Source organism: Aulostomus chinensis, chromosome 23 (genome assembly GCF_037954235.1).
Source record: "Aulostomus chinensis isolate RoL2024-O1b breed Wild chromosome 23, RoL_Achi_v1.0, whole genome shotgun sequence".
Lineage (NCBI taxonomy): Eukaryota > Metazoa > Chordata > Actinopteri > Syngnathiformes > Aulostomidae > Aulostomus > Aulostomus chinensis.
In genome coordinates this window covers 3,368,184-3,394,239 of record NC_141342.1, presented here as the reverse complement: position 1 = coordinate 3,394,239, position 26,056 = coordinate 3,368,184, and the positions used below count along the sequence as shown (strand labels likewise).

The 26,056-nt window shown below is 42.0% G+C and overlaps 1 protein-coding gene across 1 annotated transcript in view; it reads right to left on the bottom strand.

Annotated features, from left to right (window-relative positions):
- Nucleotides 1–26,056, bottom strand: part of myocd (myocardin) — a 113,075-nt gene that overhangs the window by 46,132 nt on the left and 40,887 nt on the right. The gene's annotated exons all lie outside the window — the stretch shown is intronic.

The window sequence follows — 26,056 nt, the reverse complement described above, 5'->3', positions numbered from 1 at the left end:
CCCTTAGGTTCCTAAAATAATCACAGGGCTCCCCGAACAACTCAGAGGCTCATCAGTGTCATTAAAGGTGGTTGCAAAACCATTTGGGATTTGAAAACTGAACCTTAATTACTGTTGGAGAACTTGCAAAGGTTCTTCACAGTTCTTAGGCACAGGTACTTCTAAGAAACTTTTCCTAAAGTTTCCTCAAAACAACTTCAGAGGATCCTCCGGTTTCAAACAGACGAACCTACAAAGGATGCAAGACCTTCCAAAAATCTGCAAGAGTTTTTTTTTTTTTTATTTGCAAATAAGGCAAAAATAAGGAACATTTATAGAATTTCTGCACAAAAAAGTAATCAAGATTAGCAAACTGGACCTTCCTGATGTGACAAGGTGTCACAGTTATGTAGACCCGCCGCAGCATCACCACAGAAGTAATGGAGAACGTACAGGAAAGACCCAACAGTACAAATATTTAGCTATGTAGAGCTGCTGAACCGCTCCAGCACTTCCAAACAGCCAGACTGAAATGGACTGTCAGCTCGTACATTCTTCCTCTCAATGAAGGCCGAACAGAGCGTGTTTTTGTTGGTATGACCCTACCCCCGTCCTCCCCACAACCCTGCAGAACCCTCCTTCCACCCCTGACATCTTATTTGATGGTATAAAACATGCACTGTTGCTCCAGACGCTGATACAAAGTCCGATTTGCATGAACAAACTGATTTCACCGCAGTGTAATCTGATCCGGGAACAGCATTTGAGGTGGCTGACAGATCGAGAGCAGACACAGGGGTTGCCGCAGGCCACAGACTGATCCCTGGGCACAGAGCTGCTATCTGCTGGGCTGGACTCCACTTGACCCCTCAGTTCCACAGACTTATTTATAGGGCCAACTCTGTGTGTATGCATGTTTATCTGCATATGTGTGCACGTGTGTCATATGTGTTTGCACGCTCACCCCAGAGGGGAGTGCGTCTTATCAGCACCGCGACGCATTCATCAGGGGTGACATTTTTCACCATTCCGTATTCAAAGCAAACAGTCGGCTACATGTGCTATCTTCACCCAGCGGGATGTTGAGAACCCTGACTTATGAGACTTGTCAGTAAGAAATTACACCATCGTCACGGCAACCCATTGATTCGGTACGTTGCCTTTTTTATTATTTTTCCTGCGATAGGTAATTTAGTCAGACAAACCTTCCTTTCTTCCTTGCCCGATTCTGAAAGCTGAAATAACAAAGGGGCACCAACAGCTACATGGTCGTGCTTGCTTTTAACACCCCAGGGACGCTCAGTGGGTCATGATCACATGTTGTTCTAGCGTTCTGGAAGGGCCTATATGTGTGTATTTCTTGCTGTCTTTTTTCCTGTTTCTGTAGAGTGTGTGTGTGCGCGCGCGTGCGCGTTTTAACCCCAGCACACCTTTCCAGTCTGAGCGGGGTTAGAAATGTTTAGAAGTGTCATGATTGAGAGTAATAGGATAAACCCAAGCTGATGCTGTTGACTCAGCTAACAGAATTGTGAACTGTGGAAAACTATTGCCTTTACCTCATTGGTTATGGCAATTTTCATGTCCCCGAGGCAGCCTGGGGAAGGAGGGCGGCAGGAGGACTGTAAATCCAAGTCAGTCTACAGTCACTGAATCTGAGTCAGTTCATGCAGACTACAATCTTTAAATCTACTCATCAAAGTAGAAGTACTGCATCTGAATCGTATGCCTTTGTTACATGTGCCTGTCACAGTGACCTCTGACCTCCAAAATGTGCTCAGGTAATCCAAAATGTCAACCTCATTTTAAGTGGTTTCCTGGCCACGCTCACAGGGGTGGGACTGCTGGCGAGCTTGCGCCCACGCTGGCCCAGAAGTCTCTGTAGTGGTTAAACTCATCAGCTCTGGTGCCCAAACACTGATGCGCGTCGCATGTCGACGTGACTGACTCAACGGGGTGTTTTTGACACCAGCATCCAGCTTGCTAGCACCACCCTCAGCTTTGGAGTGTGAATTGCTCTGCTACTTCAACAATCTGGAGTCGATCACTCCCAGAGTCAGACAGTCGGATCCTGACACGTTTGTAGGGCCGGCTCCCTCCAGGATCCAAAACACTGCACCTCGGCCCCACGGTTGGTGATGGTGCTGAAAAAGCACACTGGGTTCACCTGCTGAGAAGAAAACTTCGGTTGATATGAATTTGATATCGATTGGTTTTGGCAGTGACAGGCAGTCAAATTAAGTACAAAGATATGCTCTTTCAATGTGGATATCAGCGTTTGTGGTGTTGCGTGTGCTCCAGCTGATACGAGGATTATTGACTGCGGCGTCAGTCTTTGTACACACCGACACCGACATCATTTGGGGAGGGGGTGGGGGGGTGGGTTTGTATTATTGTTACAATCTTGTATGTCCGTTCTTGTGGTTTGACAGTGGCTTTTGAATTGTAAATTTGCCCGCCATCTCGAATCTCTGCCCCATTTGATATGAGTACACATGACATCTGAGATGACACATCAGCAGAACTCAGCGACACATGAGGGAAGTGAATCTGTGTTCAGATCTGCTGCTGAACTTTAGGAGATCCAGTGAAGCCTCGTTTGAGTCTTTAGACCTAACAGAGCTTTATTTCATTGCAGCACAGACAGCTTTGAACGGACATATTCAGCGGTAGTCACCCTGTGTACGGTCACAGTGTCCACAGTGTTTGCTTAGAACACCGTCTATGGATTTGCTCCACTGAGAAGACAGAACTTCCATTACAAATGATTTCAAATGTCACAGAGATTAGAGATGAGAGGGTCGCCTCCTTTGTTGTTTGCTTTTGGATATACAGGCTGTGCTCTGGAATGAAACGCTCCACACAGTAAGAATTCATTGCTGTTGCTGTGTGTGTATTCTGTTTTCTGCTTCATTCAGCTTCACTCAACATGGTTATAATTTCATTGCTTCAGTACCTAAGAGAGTCTAATACCAGAGAGGAAGTATAAAATTGTTCCAGAGAAAGAGCAGAGACTGAAACACACTCTCTCATAACCACAATTAGATCTGACTCACAGTGCGAACTTCGTTGGTGAGACAGTGTGTCACAGTGACCAGAGGTGTCACTTTACACACACATATCCATGGTGTAGTATGATGTCATTGGCTGCCTGTCGGCTGAGTCGTGGACCAGCGCCATGATCACAGGCTCAACAACTCACAGGCTCCACACGAGCTGGGAGGACAACGGGAAGACGAGGGGGAGGGAGGGAAGGAGGGAGGGTAAATGGCTGGAAAGAAAGGCTAGAGACAACCCCGCAATGTCCTCGACCGCGCAGAAATGATCAGAAACATCCAGTGAGGCTTGTGTCTGCCCGATACCATCCATCACATGTGACATTTTAAAAACGCTCAAGAACATCTCACTGTTTCATGGGGGAAAATTACACTACGACAGAGACAACATAGCCCCTTACTTACCAGCCAAAACGCTCTGCTAACACCCGCTAACATCTGGTTTTTGTCTGCAGTGAGAACAGGGATGAATTAAATTCAATGATCCTGCAGTGGTCACAGGTATTCATCAGATCCAGCACCGATCACGATGTAGCACTAAAGTGTGTGACCTCTGCAACAGTCTGTCCACCCCGCCCCCCCGCCCCCAACACACACACACACACACACACACACACACACACACACACACACACACACATCCCCGTCAGTAACGCTCTGTATTTGTTCACGAGGGGAGACACTTTAGCGCCGCGCTGACACGAACATCAGCCTTTGCATACTTTACACAAGCCTGCAAATTCTCCTCCACTGTTCCTCGGCGTGATTGACAGCTGAGAAATGCTTGGCTTCTTGACATGTCCGAGGGCGCAATTTGTCAGATAAAAAACTCTCAGAGGCAGACAGCCACGGGCCTGTCAGACGAGGAGGCGGAAGACAGCAAATTGGACAAAGTGAGAGTAACACACTAATCACTGGTTTTATCTCTGCCCTTTGCTCTAATCAGGCCAATAGTGAAACAGATAATTAATATCTTGATTTTTTGTTTGTTTGTCAATGGAAGCCAGTTTCTGCCAGTACAAAAAATGCAGCCTTTAATTATAAAAATATTTCCATGGAAAGTCATAGTTTTGAGGGAAAAAGTCAAAATTAATTATGAATATAAGTGTCAAAACTTTGAGGAACAAAATCAATTAGGGATAAAAAAATATATACATTTGAGGAAAAATTGCAAAAAAAGAGTGACAAAAAGGTCAAACAATGTTAAAAGTGTCTTTTAATCTAATAATTATGAAATCTCATCTCCAAATTTGGACTTTCTGCACAGTCATGACTTTGTGTCCCAAAAATTGGACTCATCTCATGCTAACTTTTTAAACTCCTGAGTTGCACTGTGACATTTTACCAAACAGTTTTGACGAGACCTCATAATTTTTTGACTTTTTCTTTCCAAATTCTTACTTGATGTTGGAACACTTTTATTATCAAAGCTAAGTTTTTAATCTGTCATTTCTTCTCTCGTTACTTCTTCATCTCCTTACTTGAACGGGTAAATGCGCTGTTACTTTTTTGCACATTAAAAAACTTGTTAGATTCACCACGTTCAGGAAAAAGCGAGACGTACGCAGGATGTGAAAGTTTCTCATCGGGAAATCGAATCAAACAGAAGAGCCTTTTGGAGTGTGACCTTGTATTTTACGACTGTATTTGTCTGCCTGCTGATTGGGAACGTGCTGCCTGGCGACTCTTATCATCCTCGTCTGTCAGAGACGGGAACACTTATGGCCTGTGGGGATGGCTGCCTGAAATTCTCTGGAGAGGTCTGCTGTTGGCTCAGACGCGACAGGTCAAGGATCACGCTGGCCACTGGCTGCATACCAGGGACACGGGAGACAGAAGCTGTGGAAGCACTACCTGCTGACCCGCTAGTTCAGAGGGAGTCAGAGTACATGAACAGTTCATATGTACTGCACAGGTGTCCTGCAATTGAAAAATTTATGATGGAGTAATTTGAGAGGTGGAGAAAGCTGTAAGGCCTCGGACAGAGTTACAGTGGTACATTTGAACTGTAATACTGTTAATTGGACTGGTGCTGGTATTGATGTTGCGAGGAAACATCGTGGGAATTTGGCACGTTCAGGTTTTCAATGAAAGATTCCACGAATCACATCAGCTGCCGATATTCTTGCCATTGTAGACATCAGTTTGTCTCTTGAGCCGTGCAGATGTGCCAAATTTTCTGCAGAATACTTTTTACCCTTAAAGGATTAATTCACCCAAACAATTACGCTAAACATGCACGGCATCAGCGACCTTTGTTACATCAGCTTGGCATGTTGGGGCCTCGGGACACCTGGTTGATTTTGGATGAGCAGTATGGAGGCATTTTATGATCTTATTATCTATTTTTATGAAATTGGTCACCATTTTCTTCGTCTACTTGATTAATTGAGCTGCTTTGACTTCTATTGGGGACAGGTTTGACTGTTCTGAGCTTTTGCAAAGGGAATCAATCAACCATTAACCCCTCAGTCTGTGCAGGGAAAAAACAGCCCATCACAGCATGGACGATGATGCTCCTGCTGGCAGACAGCTGCTCTGGGTCAACAGCATCACGTCTTGCTACCTATACGGATAATTTAGCTCCAAATAATGTTCATATCCACTCATATAGCTTTTCTTGTTGTTTTGTCTTAACACTTTGAGCGTACCTATTGAAAACCTGATGTGATGCATTATATTTACTGAAGTTATTCACTTCTTGGGGAGTTTTTAAAAAGATATTAAGTAGCTTAGTTCGATCTGTCCAGGGTGAACCCCGCCTCTCGCCCGAAGGCTGCTTGGATAGGCTCCACCCCCACCCCCCGCGACCCTTAACATGAAATACACGTACCTGGAAGACCAAACTGTTGAAACGTTACAAACACGGGCCGGAACACAGGCGTGAAGCAAAACCTCTTTTGTTCAAAAAGGTGTGACATTTTCCTGATAGTTCCAGATCCTAAAGTATAATATAGCAAAGATGGATTTAAACAAGGAGATATTCATTTTTCTGTATCAACATCAAACATAAAATGGACTCCTCTCACCCCACTCAGCTCTTTTTATGAGACATCCAGACTTTGCAGTTTATAGTTTCTCAGAAAAACCAAGAAGCACAATGCCTTGTATCATTCGACAGCCGTCTATCAAAGCAAACAGTGGATCAAAAGCCAGATACCTGTTCTAGCTCTTCTGCTTTTTAATGAAATTTCCGAGGTCTTCTGAAAAATAAAGGACAATGTACACAAACAGAGAATGTTCCAACATGATTGCAATTGAAGAACATCTATACTTATCCCTGATAGCATCGACATACGATTGGCGTGAGTGCGATCTCAGTATAACAGTTGGTATTCTGTTGTTTTTTCTGAAGCCGATTCCCATAGCTTCTGGTATGTCAGCTGAAAACTTTAAAAATATGACCCTTGCTGCCATGTTATACTTGGCCTATGGGATGGACAGCATTTAGGAGATATTTGAAGGCAACATTTCATGGAATCTCTGTGCCCGACCGAAATGAGGAGCATGTCTACAAGAGGGCACAGGCCAGAATCTGAGCAATTAACCTCTGTGTGTGTGTGTGTGTGTGTGTGTGTGTGTGTGTGTGTGTGTGTGTGAAGGACAGAATATTCTCACACGATGAGGAGCTCTCTTTTTGGTCTGTGTAAAAATGTCTTTGCTAATGTTTCAGATGTGTAATTTAAAGGATTAACAGAGTTCATAGTGACTTTCGATTCTGTGTTCAGGAGTCAGGCTGCAACTTCACCGTTTAGGTCGATACTTTTCACTTTTACAGTTTAATTTAGAGCTTTTTCCTTTTCCAGAGAAAATAAACCTCTTAAGTCCTCACAGTACAACTGGACACTTTACATTAGCAATTAGCTGTAGAACATAGAGGAACATCAAGTAACTCAAATGGTTGATAGTTGAGGGGGAAAAAAACGGAACTAAAAGAGAAAGCAATACTTGACCAAAAAAGCGGATTTGACCTCTCAAGTGTTCACAAATCGTTGTCTTGAGCTCAGGGAGATTTTTCTTTCCCTCGTGCGTCGTTTCTTTGTAACTCAAGATGTCAGAAAGACAACAGAATATTTAGCTTGAAGCTAATGAATTTGCGTGGAAACTGGTGGCTAAGAACAAACAAACTGCCAAACAAAAGTGCATGATCCAATATAATCCATCTTCTTCATCCAGCGGAATCCTCAAACACTTTGAATGGAGCTTTGATTTGAACGAGTTGCTACCTCGCTGTTAGCGCTCACTCACGCTCATTCAAGGAGCCGAAAACTGGTGGATTATTATATGATATAATTGTGCATTATTCCAGACAATAAAAGAGAGAATATGAAAGCAGATATTTTTTGTGACTTGATATTTTCTAGGAAGTTGTGCTGTTGTCAGTTGCCACTAGCTTCAAGCTAAATATACATGGCTGGCTCTTACTGGATTCTGGTTTCACAAGGAGTGAAAAAAATGTCTTTGTCAGCTCAAGACACCTACGCAACAGTTAACAGGTAATATGCAAATTTTGGTGTAGTATCTCTTTGATAGTTGATGGTAACCGGGGCTGTAAAGTGATTTTGAAATAAAAAATGCATCCAATTACATGTATATTGTTGTTAATTACATGTTTGTGATGAATCTAAATTAACTGCATGTAACAATGTTTTCAAGAATTTTCAGTCCAAATAGATTTTTTAATAAATGTGTCGGTAGATGAAAAGAAACTCCTTTTTATTTCCCATGTATTGCGAACACTTTTCTCTGCTCACAGGCGACGATAGTTGTAAGAATCATAAATAGGAGCCTAACATCCTCGACGAGAGCATCTCAGCCTACAGTTCTGCAGGGCGTAGCAACAGGAGCAAACTGCTAACCTTTCACCTGCTTTCGCCGCAAAATACCAGCGCGTGTTCCATGACACACAGGGGTTTTCTTCTTTGTCTTTTGTATTTGGAGACTGGATACAACCAAGGTGTGTTGCTGCCCTCCACTGGTTACTCACAGCTCTCCATTTACAAATCCACACATTGGGTCAAGGGTCAAGTGTCAAGGGCACGATTGAGTCCACTCTGAAAACAGTTGCAAATGGCAAAACACATCCAAAAAGAAAGAGCAAAAAGAGAATGTGTTATAAAATTATGGGCTTTTGTAAGCTCTAGTTTTGTCTTTCAGAAAAAAAAACAAATAAATTGAATTAAATTAGAGTTTTGGATGGTATATTTTTTACTGCGTTAATGCTTGTGTTGTATTTTAAAGTTTGAGGGATGAACAGATTTGGATGGTAAACTCAATATTTGTGCTTTCGCATGTGTTTTATCCTGAGGGGCCCCATTTTAAAGAGCCCATTCATCAGTGTATGTTTTACTGTGGATACTGAGAGCATCAACATCGAAATGATCCATGACTGTACAGAATCCCGTCTCCTGACTGAGGGCACCAGATATGCTTACTACAGGAACTTCGATGTTATGTTATCATATTGTTTACAATGACATAACCAACTATGAAAGCAGAACTTGCTGAACTATGGCCTTTTCATCCCCTACAAATACAAGGAAAGTGGTGGCGAGCAGTGTGCCTGTCCAACAGTGGACTTAAATTCAAAGATTGACAACTTGCTAAGGTAAAACAGCATAAATTTGGTCTGTTTGTCCAGAAATGCTTGTTTTGGCCATGGTTTCATTAACCCTACACTTACCTCCAATGACTGCTCGTTGTTTGACTGAAGCCGATATGCAGTACACCAGAGTAATTCGATTCCCACGCGGATTAACTTGGAATGTTAGTCTGATTTTGACAAGTAGGATTCCAGCAGGATTTCAAAAATCCAGTTGTAGTCATACTAACACAACAGTGTAATGTGCAGACGCTGAAACTGGAAGGTTATTTACACGTTCATTGGTGAAAATGCAAACTTTGTTAACGGGTGGTCCCAGAGCAGGAGGAGCGACATCACCAATATTTTTCACAGCCAATCCCGGTCCGACATTCAGCATACACGATTACGATGTGGAGACTTGAAGACTGTAGAGGAGTCGGAGATATTGTTGCCTCCAGCCGTTAAACATGTGAAATGGAACTTTTGGAATTAATCTAATCTGGAATTTTAATAAGAAGGAGGGTGGGTTGGTGGCAATTTTAGGTTATTAATATGATGAGTCTAGTTTTCCACCTAGAACTGTGTCCGATCTGTCGGGGTCTGACATCAAGCTCCAATGGTGGACTTAAAAGCAAGATATTAATTTTTAGCTTTCTGAAGACGTAAAACATGATTTTGGAAATTGTTGTTGTTGTTGTTGCTGTTGCTTAACCACACAAATTATAACCAGCAGAATATACAGTAGGCGTCAGTTGTTGTGAATACATCAAACACCAGTGACATTGTCCCAACATAGAATTCAGGTCAACTTTTGTCACAAAATAGAAACATCCCATGATATTAGCAGCCTGCTAATTTAACACACTAACGTGACCTCTAGTGGACCGGCAGGTCTGTTCCACACTCCTGTAACACCCACAGCACTGTGCCATCGAATCAGCCCGCCATTTGGAAAAAGCTAATTCAATTATCCATCCATCTTCTCCATTAATGTTTCAGCAAACTCTTACTTGAAGAGCTTTAAACCTGTAGCGAACCAGCTACCAGACACTACATTGTTTGAAGTAAGTACATGACAAGTTGGCTCGCTAAGTAGCTAACTTGTCGCTGATGTTAATAAACATCGAATATCAAAATATTGGACGTTCATCGTCTATTGCAGAGGTCCTCAACAGGGGGTCGGCGACCCCTAGGATGTATTCAGGGGTACTGCAGGGGGTTGTGAACCTTTTGGTTGATGGGCACCAGTTCACTCACAGTATGAAGCTAGCCTGGACCTCTCCCCTCCAAGCCTCCTGTACACAAAGAGGAGGGCTGGCCCGTATCGCTGCTGTGCCAATCACGAGGCCCCATGTTTCACGCTGGGTCTGTCAGGTTACTCGTGATTGGCCGAGAGCCTGTTCAGTCCTCAGCTGACTGAGATCCCAGACACAACGTGGCATTACATTGCTCCATCTCTCCATCAGTGTCCAGTGTCATCAGGGTCCTTGGCCTGAAAAACACTGAAGACCCCTGGTCTGTAGAATCACACAGGGTTCCTCTCAAACTATCGTTGGGAAACTCTTTGTTGGGTAATATAACTATATATATATATATATATATATATATAACTATATATATATATAACTATATATATAATATAACAGGGCACTCAACCAATCACAGACATCGCCGTTACACCACAGTATTATATTGGCTTGCTCTCCCTGCCTCCCCTTCCATGAACCAGTCTGCCATCCAGTCCCCCATCAAGCTGGCTTGCTCTCCCTGCCTCCCCTTCCATGAACCAGTCCACCATCCAGTCCCCCATCAAGCTGGCTTGCTCTCCCTGCCTCCCCTTCCATGAACCAGTCTACCATCCAGTCCCCCATCAAGCTGGCTTGCTCTCCCTGCCTCCCCTACCAGGAGCTTCCTTCTTCAACTGTTATTATCATTTCCATGTTTCCCACATTTTGTATTGTAAACTGTTTTCTTGTCTGTAACAACATCTACTGCAAGTCTGTCCGTCCTGGGTGAGGGATCCCTCCTCTGTTGCTCACCCTGAGGTTTCTCAGTTCCCTGTTCAAAGGGTTTTCTATGGAGTTTTTCCTCAGTCCATGTGAGGGTCTGAGGACAGAGGATGTTGTTATGATGCCATGAAGCCCTTTGAGACAAACTGGTGGTGAAAACGGGCTCTACAAATAAAATTGCCTTGCCTTGCCTATTCTCGTACTTTTCTGCAAGATCGCTTGTAGTTTGGAGGGTTATGATATTTTGGCTCCAACTCAATTCCTCTCTGTGGAGAATAAGAATGGGATTTTCACCTCAAGAACATCATTGCTGAGTCCTATTGTAAGTGTTCTCCTGGTGCACTGCACTGGAGGAAGTGGTTATTTCCAGTGTCTGCTGAGGTGCAGAAGAAGGATGACTGACCTGGCAAGCATTTCTCACAACTGTGTGTTGGGTTAGCGCTGCTCCGTGTTCACCTGACGTGACACTCATGCAATGTCAGAGCTTTTTTTTTTTTTTCTCCCTTAGAGGAAAGCTCACACTGCTTTCTACATTTTTTTTTCCACCTCTTTTTTTTTCTCCACTATTTCCATTACAGTCAAGTTGACAGCTTCTGTATGCATCGGAGCCTCTGTTTAATTAGGCTCCCTTGGGTGGTTGTGCTGTCTGTGCTCTCGTTACTCATCAGCCATGTAGACCAACAAGCGTCACGGTCCTTACATACCTGACTAAGTAGCACGCCACTGACTGAAGACGCTACTTGTTGTCTTTCAGCTGCAGTTTTCAAGACTTTGGGGGGGCCTCTGATTGTCCAGGCCTGTCACGAGGGTGTCCACTTTAAATGTGTTCCAACAAAAGAAATGGACATGTCGGCAGGTTACTGAGCAACAGAACTAAGAAAAAAACAACAACAACAAAATTGATGTTAGTTTAGATCTTAGAGCAAAAAAACATACACCAAAAGGTACCGTTAGCTTACAACTAAGAACAAACACTAAAATATGATGCCAGCTTAGAACTAAGACAGAACACGTAAACATCATCTTACCTTAGAAAAGAGAACAAACGCCAAAAGATAATTTTAGCTTCGAGCAAAGAATGAACACTGAGGGATAACAGTCGTTTAGAACAGAAAACCCAAACCCAAACCCAAGAAACAAAAGGTAATGTTAGCTTAGAACTAAGAACCAACAGCAAAATATAACATTAGCTTAGAAAAAAGAACCAACACCAAAAGATAACAAGAGCTTAGAACTAAGACCATAAACCAAAACATCATTTTAGCTCAGAACTAAGAGGGAACACCAAAACATAACCGATTGCAGGCACAATTTCTCTATAATCTATTTTCATATGGAGGGCTATACAAAAGCATGGGGGGGGGGGGGGCATATCTGGGCCCCCGGGATGGGAGTTTAAAGCCCCTGATCTAGATACAAAAAAAGAAAACCTTGACCCCCCCCCCCAAAAAAAAATACTTATTCAAACAATGTTTTCCTAAATTTCCAACACCTGTTAAAAGTTATGCCTCTGACATAAATCTGAAATACTAAAAAGTGCCTATAAAGTCTGACAAGACGTACTGAGAGGGAAGTAGTTAAATTAATGACATAATAATTTATGGGATATGCGTAAAGATTCTGGGCCGTCCATCATCGCTCTGATGGGCCCACAAGCATGTGTCTTCAGTAAGCTCCACTATCAGACTCTTCATTAAAAGGAATCCTTCAGATCTTACAAGTGTTTTTGTTCTGATTTGAGCCGCTGTTGTCCGCTCCATTGTTCTCCCTCCCCAGTGTGCGTTTCTATCATCCACAGCACGGCCTTAATCACAACCAGGTGCCTCCCATTCAAATTAACATATGGTTCTAACTTTCCCCCTATTTTGACAAATGCATACCTGGGTTGCTGACTAGTAAAACCGTAAAATGAATTCTTCTTTTTCATTATTCACAGCACATGAGGATGGTTGGGAGAGGAAGGTAAAACAGAGCTGAGAATGATTTCACCTTGCATGCAACCCTCTGCTGCTGCTGCTGTTTTGTACATTGATACATGACTGCGATCACAGTTATTAGCATGCTTGGCTTATCCAAGGATTTCTTTTGTTGGGGGGGGGGGGGGATTTCTGTATTATTTGGGTTATTCGTTATATTTGAAGAGCGCAATAACACACAAGCAGAGAGACTTTAATGTGATATTTTTATGACCCGGGATTGCAGTGAAACAACTGCGTTAAACAAAAACAAAGTTGCAGTCTGCATTCTGTGCGCCTCGAAAGGTGAAATATATAAATTGTCCAAACGGGTGTAATGTGCTGAGAGAAGTACACACAGCGGGCTTTCATTCATCAATGCTGCATTCTAGACATGGAGCAGTTTCATCAGAGTATAAAAAGTATTAAGGTATTTGAATATACAAGAGTGACCTAAACAAACAAATGTTTTCCTCTCCTGCATTGCGTCTTTGTGGCTCCAGAACACAGGAAGATCCAGCCACGTATATTTAGCTTGAGGGCAACAACTAACAGCAGCAAAAACTGGAACTGAACATGTTTCTCCTGCTGCAAAGTCCGGTTTGGGAACCGACACCCCACTTGGTTAAGATTCTGTAAAACTGTAAAATAGTCTGCCTCCAGTGCGCATCTTTCTCATCAGTTATTCATAACTACATTTCAGAAAATATTCAAAAAGAATATTGAGCATTTTGATTCGATTTTTCTTTTGTTTTAATCCATGTATCAGTACCAACATCAGCCCAACCCAGCATTGGGCATTCAGTGTACTAATGCACATGTTTTTGGATAGTAAAGAAAAGTTTTTTATATATATATATATATATATATATATATATATATATATATATATATAGGCTGATGTGTTGATATCAGGAATTAGTCATTCCGTAACATCAGTATGGGCACCAAGCGGTTACTCTCAGTCACAACAACCACAGACATTGTGTGTACATTATTTATCTCTTTTAATAAATTACATGCTACCACCATGCAATGCGGCATCAAGACGTCATATTTTTTTAATGTATTTTCTGTGAGACCACTTTGGAAGGTCGTATGATCTTGAACAGTACATCCAATACAAAGTGAGTACATCTACGCATAAAGAGTGCTTTCATTGTCTGGGCTGTAAAATGAATGGTGGTGTAACTGTTATGAGCGTCACACAAAACAGTGAAATGACTCTATTCACAACCAGAATTTGGTCCGAAAGCATTTGGAAAGTGTAGAAGAGCTAACGAATTAGCTCACACATCGATGTTGAAGTTAGCAGAGCGCTACCCAGAGATGAAGCTCAGCATTCTGACACTCACGCTGGCTTCTTCTGGTATGCACAAACTTCATGCATCCTCCTGGAAGGGAGGAAAGATCCTCACATATATGAACTCTTTCACCTGGCGGCAATGGGTTTGATGAGCATTGTGTGAACTTGTTTGGCGAGAACCTGACAGTAAGGGATGCTCGTACATGTTGCACTGGATCTTTTAGTAAAAATGATGAACCTGCCCCAGTGTGGTATCTTTGTCAGCTCATGATCACATGGGACCTTCTCCATCGGGTGCTGCTGGATTGATTCAAGTCATCTACATCCGAATTTTTCTGAAATTCTTTTTTGTGCAATCAAGTACGGTTTGATTTTGCCAATGCATGAGATCAGCAAAAGACAGCAAGTTTCTTTGGCACATTTCGTGAACAAGAGTGGTTCAAAGTGCCTCACATATCCAGCAAAAAAAAATCCCAGTTTTTCTGGATGCAGCAACACTATAAACCCAATCTTATTGGGTTGGAGTTGAGTTCTTTTATCCTCATTAAACTATGTCAGTAAGACTTTTTACTGTTGCAGGTCAAACTCACCATTGAAGGTGAGGACAATATGATCTGAGAGTAATTCCATGCATTTTCTATAGGGTCCCGGGTGGGGTGTGTGTGTGTGTGTGTGTGTGGGGGGGGGGGGTTATCCCAGATGACATTGGGTGAGTGCGGGGTACACCGTGGACAGATCCCCAGTCCGTCGTGTGGCCTGAGAGTAATTTTACATCAAAAATTGGAAACGCATGTGGCATCTTTGAGCAGGGCCAATGAAAGCACTAGCAGATGACTTAGAGCCTGCTCGCGATGACAGAGCAAAACACGAGGAGCTTGGCGATGGCTAAGATGTCTCTTTTATTGATATTTATGTCAGGGAGTCACACACTATTATGAAGAACCTGTAAGGGAGAAAGGGTTTGTGAAATCTAATAAAACTAAACGAGCAGCTCCTCTGGGACAACAGGGCATCGCCTCCATTCACATAAACGCCGTACGTGTGATCGATATCGGACAATCATCCGTCTTTTCTCGCTTCCTTTCTCTCAGCTCTGGAATGCGCTCCTGTTCTCGCATCTGAGCTGTGAGCTGGATCAGAGCTGTATATTGTGTTACTGTTTTCATTTCTACCGTGAGGATTTCTCGCCTTGGTAAAAATTCACCGCCTAAAGCTCTTGTATCCACAATACAACACCTGGAAAAAGAAACTCTTCATTAATCTCTGCAGCCCCTAAGAATCTGTGGTTTTAAGCACTCCTGTTTCCAAACCACATGTGAGGCGGCACAGCGGCTGGTCGGCAGAGCCTTTGTTTTAGAATAACTCTGGGTTATTTTCAGGTCATTGTGGCCGAGTGGTCTCTTAATTGAATTTTGAAGCGTTTTGTTTAATATGCCACCGTTAAAGGGTTCTAAAAATAGCTTAGTGGATGCAATGAGCTAATCTTTTCCAGAGCTTTTGGAGAGATAGATAATCCGAGACGGTCTTTATCTTTAGGGCTAACAGCTGATGAGTGAATAATTGCAGAGGACTCCAGATTAGATCATTGTCCTTGTTGCTCTTCAAGGAACTAAATCTTGATACTTTGCTGATATATCATCTCTGGTCCATGTTGCTGTATCCAATAAATATTATCTGTTGTGACACATGATTGCCTTTAATTAGCTGCCTTCATGAAGACTCCAACAAATAATGAAAAGTTTGAATGGAAGCTTCTGGATTGAGCCTATAATTCCCTCTATATTACATTTGTCCCTGCTCTTATCTACAGTTCATCATATTAGTGACAATCACGGAAAGTTTAATAGCCGTCCGGCTGAGTTTGTGTTTCCAGTGGACAGCAGCTTCAAATCTGTAAATCCTTTTCATAATAATACAAACTATGAAATCATAATAACACAACCCCACTGTCCACACTGTGCAAATGTGAGTCAGACGATGGGATTACACAATGTAATCTCTGCTGTCTAACTCTGGAGCAAGCCTCCTCGACACTAGATTCATCATGAAATAAGTCATCAAAGTATTACCATCTAATAATCAAGCATTACTTTCCTCCATACGCTTCTCTGTTTCGGACAACTACTCCATTTTATTTTGAAAGTATTTAACCCCCACTCATATATATGATTGTTTTACTTTTAAGTTCCCTTGACTGTATGCCTTGCCCTGTTTGGTTTATGCTTCTTTGGTTCTTTTCGGTACTTATCCCCCCCCACAGTTTGAACTCTTGATTTGTTATTTTTGTGGTAGTTTAAGATTCCTTAAATTGAGCTCAGATGGATACAGCTGGGGCTGCACGGTGGTGCAGTGGTCAGCACTGTCGCCTCACAGCAAGAAGGTTCGGGGTTGGAGCCCCGGCTGCAGCACAGGGTCTTTCTGTGTGAGTCTCCATGTTCTCCCTGTTCCTGCTGGGTTCTCTCTGGTACTCCAGCTTCCTCGCACAGTCCAAAGACATCAAGAGGGGACGAGGCTGATTGATACTCTAAATTGACCGTAGGTGTGGCTGGGAGAGCCAATGGTTGTCTGTCTCTGTATGTTGGCCCTGCCATGGACTGGTGACCCGTCCAGGGTGAACCCCGCCTCTCGCCTGAAGGCTGCTGGGATAGGATCCACCCCCCCCCCCCCCCCACCCTGGATGGATGGATTGCAAATTAATCATCCTTTAACTGGACTAAAGCAGGAATAATTAGATGAGGCTGGCAGAGAATAACACTGCCATCCAAACATTTAATAATTTAAACTTTTTGCCTTCTTCTGCTACGAATTTACTTCTAAATATTACGTAGCTCACTCACACTGGAGGAAACTTTGCCAATCAGCTAATAAGTAAGACGCAACACCAAGAATTAGATGACCAGAACCTAATCAGATAGTACATTGAAGAAGTTAGTGGAATGCCAGGCGGGTAACGTAATATTTTATGTGTAAAGTACATGTTAATGTCATAAGTTTATGGAGTTAAACAATATTACACGACCATAACATTCCATTTTACTGTCCTGCCATTTGTTTGGGATTTCCTTGTTGAACTCTTGACACCAAAAGCATTTCTTTGAGTTGGTATCAGACAGATATGTAGCCCAGCACGTCCACCTGTATTGGGGTTTTTCCCGCTGTGATCTTCATTCCTCCAACAGCAGCCAGGAAATGGGGACGATTTGTGAGACGCCATAGAGTGGCGGCGTGACAGAGCAGCGGTCCAGGCCAGTTTTACTAAAGAAACCATTTTGGCCCCAGCTATCTCTTCCTTACTGGTTATGTGCAGCAAAATGTTCTTTTAACAGAGCCAAGGGGGCTTGTGATTGGCTGAAAGGTGAGGGGGCAGGCACAATTTATTCTACAAAAAACAAACAAACAAACAAACAGAGAATCAATAGACTGTAAATACAATGACGTCAAAAATTGCTCACAAGTCATGGAAGTATACATGTTTAAATGTCATTTTAACCACCGAGAGCTTTCTCACATCCTGTCACATGATCATTTAACTCAACTTAGTTGATTTTGTCGTTGTTTTATGTTTTTTTTTTTTTTTGTTTTTTACAGGATGTGGTTAATGAAAACCAACGACACATAAAATAAGGTGATTTTGTTGATATATTAAGAATAGATTTCCAGACAGAAGTTCCACATTTTACATGATGCACTCCAAGTCTTTATAACTTCTGTTTTGGATAAACTGTGTATTTATATTGGAAAAAAAACAAACAATTTACACATGCTTTATGTACCCACAAACATTTCCGGGGGGTTCGGAGGCTAAAAAGAGGGTTTTCCTGTAAACACTGTATCTGTACTGTTATTTCCTCTTCTGTTTTATTTCCACTCGGTTATACATCGGCTATTTTTGTTAATGTTTAGGTCAGAATTACAGAGAAGTGATGAAGGCTGGGATGCTCAGTGGGAGGTGTGTGTGTGGCCGAGGAGCCGCCAGTTTGTCATTGAGTATCATAGACACACAGCGGTGGAGTGACCTCATCTTCTTAATTACTTGTCAGTGATTGAGGGCAGGAGCAGAACACACACACACACACACACACACACACACACACACGCAGATTTATCAACATAAAAGCGAACATGACAACCTTTTAGTTCAATGGAAAAGCCTGTGACTCAGAGTTGCAAACAATCCACCCAGGGATCTGCCATCTCTCTGCACTACAACAGCCGTGGCCTGTATTTATATTAGCTGCAAAGCTATTTTAACTGTACATTCCAGCTAGGTGAACAGTGCTTGGCCCAGCCAGGCGAATATTTCAAAGCTTAACAAAAGAAAAAAGAAAGGATAAAAAAAAAGAGAACGATCGATGTCCAGTCAACACAACACTTGGCACACGGAGACACGCAGCATTTTTGATTTATTCACATCTGAGCTCACAGAACCACGGTACACCTTTCAAGACGTTTTACTGTAGTACCACTAAATATGAAAGCAATTACAAACTTGGGTCGGCACTACAAACAAACAGTCCCTGCAGTTAAATATTTTTGAACCTTCCCCTTGAATACGAGTATTTATTTCATGCGTTTCATCATGTCACGCAGGCTCGTTGGATAGATTATAAATCTGTTTATTGCCCACCGAGGTAATATTTGCCCTCAGAAATGTCCTATATCGATCAACTGATTCTCATCTGCGGCTTCACCAGGATGATGAATGAACATGCGAGTAATTTCATGGATGAATTAGCAGCTAAAAACAACAGCAGGAAAAATGCACACATTCCACTTGCTGCCTGATGCTGGATTTTGTTATGATGTTGAAGTTTTTAGGTTGATCGTGGTTAAGATAGAATTTCTGGCCGGTTTGCGGGAAACACTTTACTAAGATGGGGACAGTAAGCTAAACATTTTCTGTAGCCATTCACAGCACAGGCAGTTCTTATCATGTCTAGCTAATATCAGTTTATTACCTTCATTAAACATATTTTCTTCTACTGGACTAACAGTTCCAATTTGGATGATGATCTACAATCAAAAAGTTAATTTCCTCTAATGAAAATGAATGGCTTTCAGGGGTACACGCCGAGTCATTGTTAATCTGCATCAACAAACACGTCTATTAGCATCAGAGGCTAATCTCCTCCAGGTGAGAGCGATCTCTTTAAACCAGTGTGGTGAGGGAGCTGCACGAACAGCCAGCCTGGGCAATAAGAGCTGTTATTACTGCAGGTGTTGGAGAGTCCTGAGCTGCCAAACAACCTTCGTACCCACTCAGACCTCCTCGCTCACCTCCCACTTCACTAAATAAAAAAAAAAAAAAAAAGCCCAGATTTGTATCAAGTGAACGTGACTTGTCAGTTTGAACCAGAGAACCATCACAGCTGCTGCTGGTGCACCTTGTAAATAACCAGAAGGCATTCCTGTCAACACCAAAACAAGTTGGACTTTATTCAATAGAAAGGTTGACACCAAAATGTGCTCACTTATTCATTCCTGTCAATATGTAGGCTATGGCTGTAAATTTCCCAGTTTGAATAGCTGACAAGCATACTGGACGTAACCACGGTGACTCCGGTCCATGACATTCAATGTTTTTGGACATTTTGAAGACAATTTACAATAAGAGTTCATTACTAAATGTTAGTTAATGCTTTATTTACTGTTGGTAATCATTTGCTAATGTGTTCATGTTATCTTTACGGGTTACAGCAAAGATGGATGAACTAATTGGGGGAGGTCGGGGTTATAGGGGGATGCATGTTCCCAAATTTACAATAACAGTCACAAAGAGAATTAAAAAAAATGCCTACATTTGCTCAGGTAAGCTTAATCAGCTCTCTTATGTGTAACTAAGCATAACTAATCATGTAAATGTCACCCCATAATTCCTGACAAAAGCCAATCGCCTTTTCCCGCCAAACATATCGTGTTCATGCAGGTTGACCTCCCTCTTACTGTGAGAAGTTGCTTTTCCTGTTTGTATTTTGTATGCTTGGTGCATCACATTCGATGTCAGGTAAAAAAGCAGTCTGGCAGACAGCAGCATGGAGGGCAGCGACGGCGCTGAATTTGTCACCGCGATGAAGAAAAGTTGCAGAGGTAGAAAAACATGCTGACAGGAGTTGACAGGTTTTTCTGATCGCTTAAGGGGGCTTGAAACTGTTTTTAGAGAAATCCTTTTTTTTCTATGCATTGCAGGTAAGTATAAAGGTAAGTAGAGTAAATATATTTCATGTAGGAATATGGTTTTCTCAAAAGGTAAGACACAATGTGAAGTATTAAAAAAGAGGATTTGGACAAGGTTCAGTGGTACTACAAGGAACTGACCCTGATGGAAAAATGACATTAGATCAAAAGTTTGGTCGAATTTATTGACTTTTGAGGCCTTAAAAAGAAAAGCATTTGGAGAGCTCCTCCGTCAACAACAGAGAGAAAAATACCGCTAATAGCTCCAGTATATCCTGCCAGTTATTCTCTTCTTTCCAAATTCATTCTGCCAACAACAACAACACAAAAGAAAACAAACAAACAAACAACACTCCTGGATCCGCTACTTTAGTCAGATCCGCCCCAAAAACTGTTGGGTTTTCCCACAGCCCATCCTCCCAATGAGTGTCGAGAAAATTGGTTTAATAGTTTTAACTTTATCGTGCTAGCAGACAGAAAAACAGATCCCACAACTTCCTCCTTAGTAACAAGGATCAGCCACAGTTGAGTGTGTGTGTGTGTGTGTGTGTGTGTGTGTGTGTGTGTGTGTGTGTGTGTGTGTGTGTGTGTGTGTCCACCAATCTCTGATCCTTTACCAAGGATTAGCGGCAGTCAAGACAGTTATGAAGTGTTGCTCTTACCTCCGGTATCTTTTAAACTGTGCAAGCTAATTTGCTAAGCTGTATCTCTAAGGATGATGAGGATTAACATCTAATTCATTTGTATGATTTAGAGTTCATCAGGAGTGGTCCTGAAGGTTATTACACCTCTGAAGGGGACGACACGCGTCGTTCTGTCTCTATCAACCAGAGCATGAGCACAGAAGAGTGAAACTCTGAAAGAGAACAGGCAGCAGAGCACTAGAAACACCTCTGACAGCAAACTTGTGTTAATGATGCCATCATGTGGACTTACTAAAAGGTTTAGTAATCCAAGATGTACTAGCATCAGCATCAACTTCAGTTCAAAAAGAAAAAGTGAATCAGTTATGTGGAATCTGCACATTTGAGCCTGGTGGCGCTGACAGGAAATGCTAAATTACAGTAACGACTGTAACAAGCCAAGCAGTGAGAAAACATGACTTTAATGAGACACCAGCTCTCAGCATTGAGTTCTGGCTCCAAGCCAAACCCTAAATATGAGCTCACACCCCACAGCTCCCTTCACCTCTCCCCCTTACACACAAGCATCATCATCCATCTTTCCTCCACGTTAATGCAGACAACCTGAACGAGAACGACCTCGACTTGCTCGGGGTTCTTGAAGATCATCAAGTGCTCACTGAGAAATGTATCGCTGCTGCTCTTCATATAGGATTGCATTAGCCCCGCCCCCAGCCTGCATTCACATGCATGATCTGATCTTGTTATTTGTACTGATGAAAAAACATCGTCAGCATTCATTCCTGACGACAACACATGAGCAGCATCCACATTTCAATGGTGGCTAAAGTTACCAGTTATCATTAAATAACTACTGAAAATTCAATAAATCATCCCCTCAGTCAAACTGCTTCATTAAAAACATTATAATCCTGCATGGCAGTGTATTCGTTAATCTCATAGATGCCTTTACTAATACTTAAAAAAAATACTCGTAAGGTGATTTGAGGAACCAGCAGTCTATTGTGGGCCAACCTCAACCGAACAATCAACGAACATACACAGAAGCCAAAAGCGGTCTGTAGAAGAGCGACAACATTGTTTCCACTGTCAGGAAAAGCTCTTAATAATGTCCTTTTCTCTCTTTCAAAGAGGAAATGCTCTCCAGGGCTGATAGACGCTGCCGCAGCATCTATGCTGACCTTCCCGAACAACCCTTTATCGCTGTTGTCCCGTGCTAGCTTGTTCTGGAGGACATAATCACAAGAGGCGAAAACTACATTTATTCAACGATAAGTGACAGATGCCACCTAGTGGTCATCGTAATAATGACCATGTGCAAGCAGAAAAGTCACATTATGTCAATAAAAGTGGTGGGAATTCTGTATAAGGAGGTGGAGGCAGCAGTGAACAGCTCATGATGGCAAGTGGAGAACGCTGTTTACACGGTCGCTGTTTCATGGCTCAAGACAAGATACTTAGATACTGCACAGTTGCTGATGGGGGGGCAGGGGGGTGGAGACCATGCACCTTGACTTCATGTCACCAGTGGTGAGATTTGACGTCTGAACTGACCTTTTCCTGACCCTGACCAAGTATCTTTGCATCTAAACCTGATCCGACTAAAATCGCTAAAACTGAGTCACATCAGAGGGTCAGAACGATCGACTCCTACAGCTGTATGGCGTGAAGACACACACACGTTACTTGAAGCTTGAAACCAGCTGCCTCACCAGTTCACATGTATTTAATCACAAAAAGTTTTCATTTTCATGCAGTCCCTTATGTAGTTCTGATTTTAAAAAGAGTCATATCTGTTCGTACTTATGAGAAAATATTGGTCTCTGTCTTGACTGAATATACGAGCAGTTCACTGGGTTTGGACCGGCGGTAAACGAAGCAGCGCTCACCATGTCAGTTACGCTCTTATCTCTGTTCCACTTGTGTTTTGGAGTCTGTCATCAGGTCTTTGGCAGGAACACGAGCAGCCACAGTCTCGGCTCTTCACTTGTTTTGCTTCTCTTGTCCCTCCTGTCCAGACTCTGATTTGAAGAACTCGAGGGGCTGAATTCAAGGAGATTCCAGTTTATGTTCATCGGCCTCTTCAATTACTCTCACTCCTGCACTGCACATGACATCATGGAAAACTTTGTAGAGTCTAGAGCGCGAAGGGAAATGCTGCGTTGCTTTCACTATTCTGAGAGTCCGCAGGGATACATCAGTCTAAAAATACAGATTTAAATCACATGGTTGAGCAGATACTGTCACCTCTACCAGAAACATTTAGGGCAGGTCCATGTGGGCTGGGACGCCCCGAATAAACAGAAAGATAATTCAACATAGATTCATCGTCAGACAGATTTCATGACAAAGACTTCTCTATTTACCTACTGAATATATTCTGACTGCAGTTCAATGGGGTCTTTGCAGTACTCTACACTCAAAATAAAACAGTTGTAAACTTACTGCCAGTGACGATGAAAGACAAGAGCACGCAGAGGTGGAGCTTTCTTGTATTTTAGGTAACTATTTGATCTACTACCTGAAAATTCAACAGGCTGCCCTTATCAATCTTTGACATTTTAAAAGTGAGGACTGAAGCGCTAATCACTGCTTATTTGCCTTTCAACAGAAAAAGAGGTTGTTGATAGTTTTATGATTACATATTTTGTCTGAAATATTTTGTCTAGCTAAACACACACTGGTCTTTTGTTTTTTGTTTTTGTCTTCTCAGGAATTCCCCTGACCGAGCAGTCCCGGTCGTCGTTCTCTTTATTACACATGTAATTAATTTTGAAACAAAATTGCGATTATAAACTAGATTTGTGAACAAAACTTTCCAAACTGTAATCTTTTCTTTTTTTTTAAATTGCAAGTCAAGTGAATTTTAATTATCTTCAAGTTTAGTTTGCGAATAAAACCATTTGGTTAAGGAGTCAAAAACCTTTGCTTGCAGATAGAAAGGTTCTGTTTGTGGATCGAAAAAGTTTGCATCCAGCCCTGGGGAATCTCCTGAGCGGGACGTAAACTGGAAGTCGTAAGGTACGTCACAGGGAAAGTCTTGCTCTCCAAATTATTTTGTTCAATTGCATAATAAAAAAAAAAACCTGACCTCCAACCTGGGATGCTGTAGGGCCAACCGTTAACTACCACATGCTTCCTCCCTCAGAACTAAGAATTCCAACTAAGAATCCGACAAAGACGAAACTAACCAAACTTAACCCGACGACCTAAAAATCAACCGATTGTTCAACAAGAAACAGGAGAACAGGACGGCTGCAGGAGCTGGTGAAGAGACGAAGGAACGAATACAGGCAAAGGGGCAGGTGATCACCGAAAAAAAGGCGAGAAGCGGATGAAGACAGGAGGTGGGGCACACAAGACACAAGGAGGAACCACAAAAAAGGTCTCCTGCAACAGACGGGAGGAACACAAACTACAAACGCACCAAGGGAAAGCAGGAAACAGCACAAATATCAAATGTCCACAAGTAAACTCAATGAGGTCCAGATGGGACCTTGACAATTTGTTTTAAAGATAGAAGAAAAAATAGAAAGTGGCTCTTAACATAACTTTTCTCTGAGGTGAAAAATTTACTTAAAAAAAACAACAACAAAAAAAACCTAATCACTTTGGTTGAAAAATTACCTTTATTAATAGCAGAGTCTGTAAAATTATTAAATTATTAAAGTAAGATTGATTGCTGGACTCAGTTTGCTGCAAAATTCTGTTCAGTCTTCATCATGTCTGGAAGTAAGAGTCCATCGCTCACGGTAAAAAGCCAAATGCTGAAATAGATGTTTAGGCCTCTAAAGATCCTCCTCAGACATGTTTTGAACATTCTAGATATGAAAATTAGAATTTGCTTTTGATCAATGAATCTATGAATATGCAAGTGCTGGTTCAAAAGCGTAACAGCTGGGAACAAGATGAGCCCTCAGAGTTGGTGCAGAACAAGTTCTCCTGAGGTGAAACACTTAGAATGTAGAATTGTAGCAAGGCCGTAAAAGCAAAAAGAAATAAATGATGTGTTTTCCAACACAAGAGATTACAAGTAGAAATTTATCATGAAATGGTTTTATTTATTTGAATATTAAGCACACTTAGCTTGTCCTGAAATCTGCTTATTTCTGTAATTATTCAATAATGAAGCCAACGTAGCTATCTATGCTGTAGTTCTTTATTTATTTGTGTATTTTTATTTTAACTGGGAGTTTTCCTGAACCCGAACCATGTGTTTCTTGTGCTTAAAATCTAGCCAATACATTGCGAAATCTTAAATATTGCATTTTCCACTGAGAAGAAAAGGAATGTACATCCAGCAGCAGTAGCAGCTGTAACCTGCATTGTGTCTGACATTTGTAGCAGCGTCGACGAATCAATGCGCTAAACTTATCACAAAATTTCACGCAAATGTTTCACACACACGTCGGCAATACGTTTTTAAGTTGCATAATGGACCACGACTGGCTCTCGAATGGTCACAGATACACGTCTAACTCTCAGATTTAAGATGAGCACAGAGAATCTCTCTTTAACAGAGAAGACATCCACTCAAACTACACAAATATCACAGTCCAGTGCCAGAAAGATCAAATCATTTAAGACTTTACCTTACAGGCCCCGCTTTCTTCGAGTTAGTGTGTGCTAATTATTCATGTATCTCTTGATATAGGCCAAATATGTCAGATATCATCAGAGATTTTTTTGTTTGTGGACATAATGTCCCTGTCTTTTCATTTCCTTTCACTTGATGACTTATCCTGCACTAAGGGGCGCGTGGTAATGTGTCCCTCTGCCAGATGTTGACACTCCCAGATGTAGACACTCCCAGATGTAGTTTGATCCGCTGTTGCTCAGTAGATTCGATTACATTAGATTTATTGGTCCTCGTAAGCAATAACAATGTACAGCAGAGGCTGAAAAAGGGCTAACACATCATTCAGTCACACAACCGTTAAATGTTTCATTCCACTTCCATAATGGTAACCGTTTAGTTTGATTTGGAAAATCCCAAAGGGCACACAATTTATTTTTTCACAGTCAAGCTAGCCGAGTGCTCAGAGGGAGTAGCTGCGCGCGCTGTTGCTTCTTAGCTACTAACAGTTTGAGAGGGAAAATGCCGGATAAATTCTTTAGTGTTACACATCTTAATTTGATTTGTTTTGTCCAATAACATCGGGGAAGTGAAGGGACCCAAATAGTTTATCCACATTTGTTAGCAGAGAGCTAACCGGAATTAGCCAAGCATGATTCTCTGCTCATGCAAGGGGTATTACACACATGCAGCACTTTTGGCAAGTCCCTCCCTTGCTTTGCGTTTCTTTGGTGTACACAATAATATATGAAAACAAATAGTGCTCGCAATTCCAT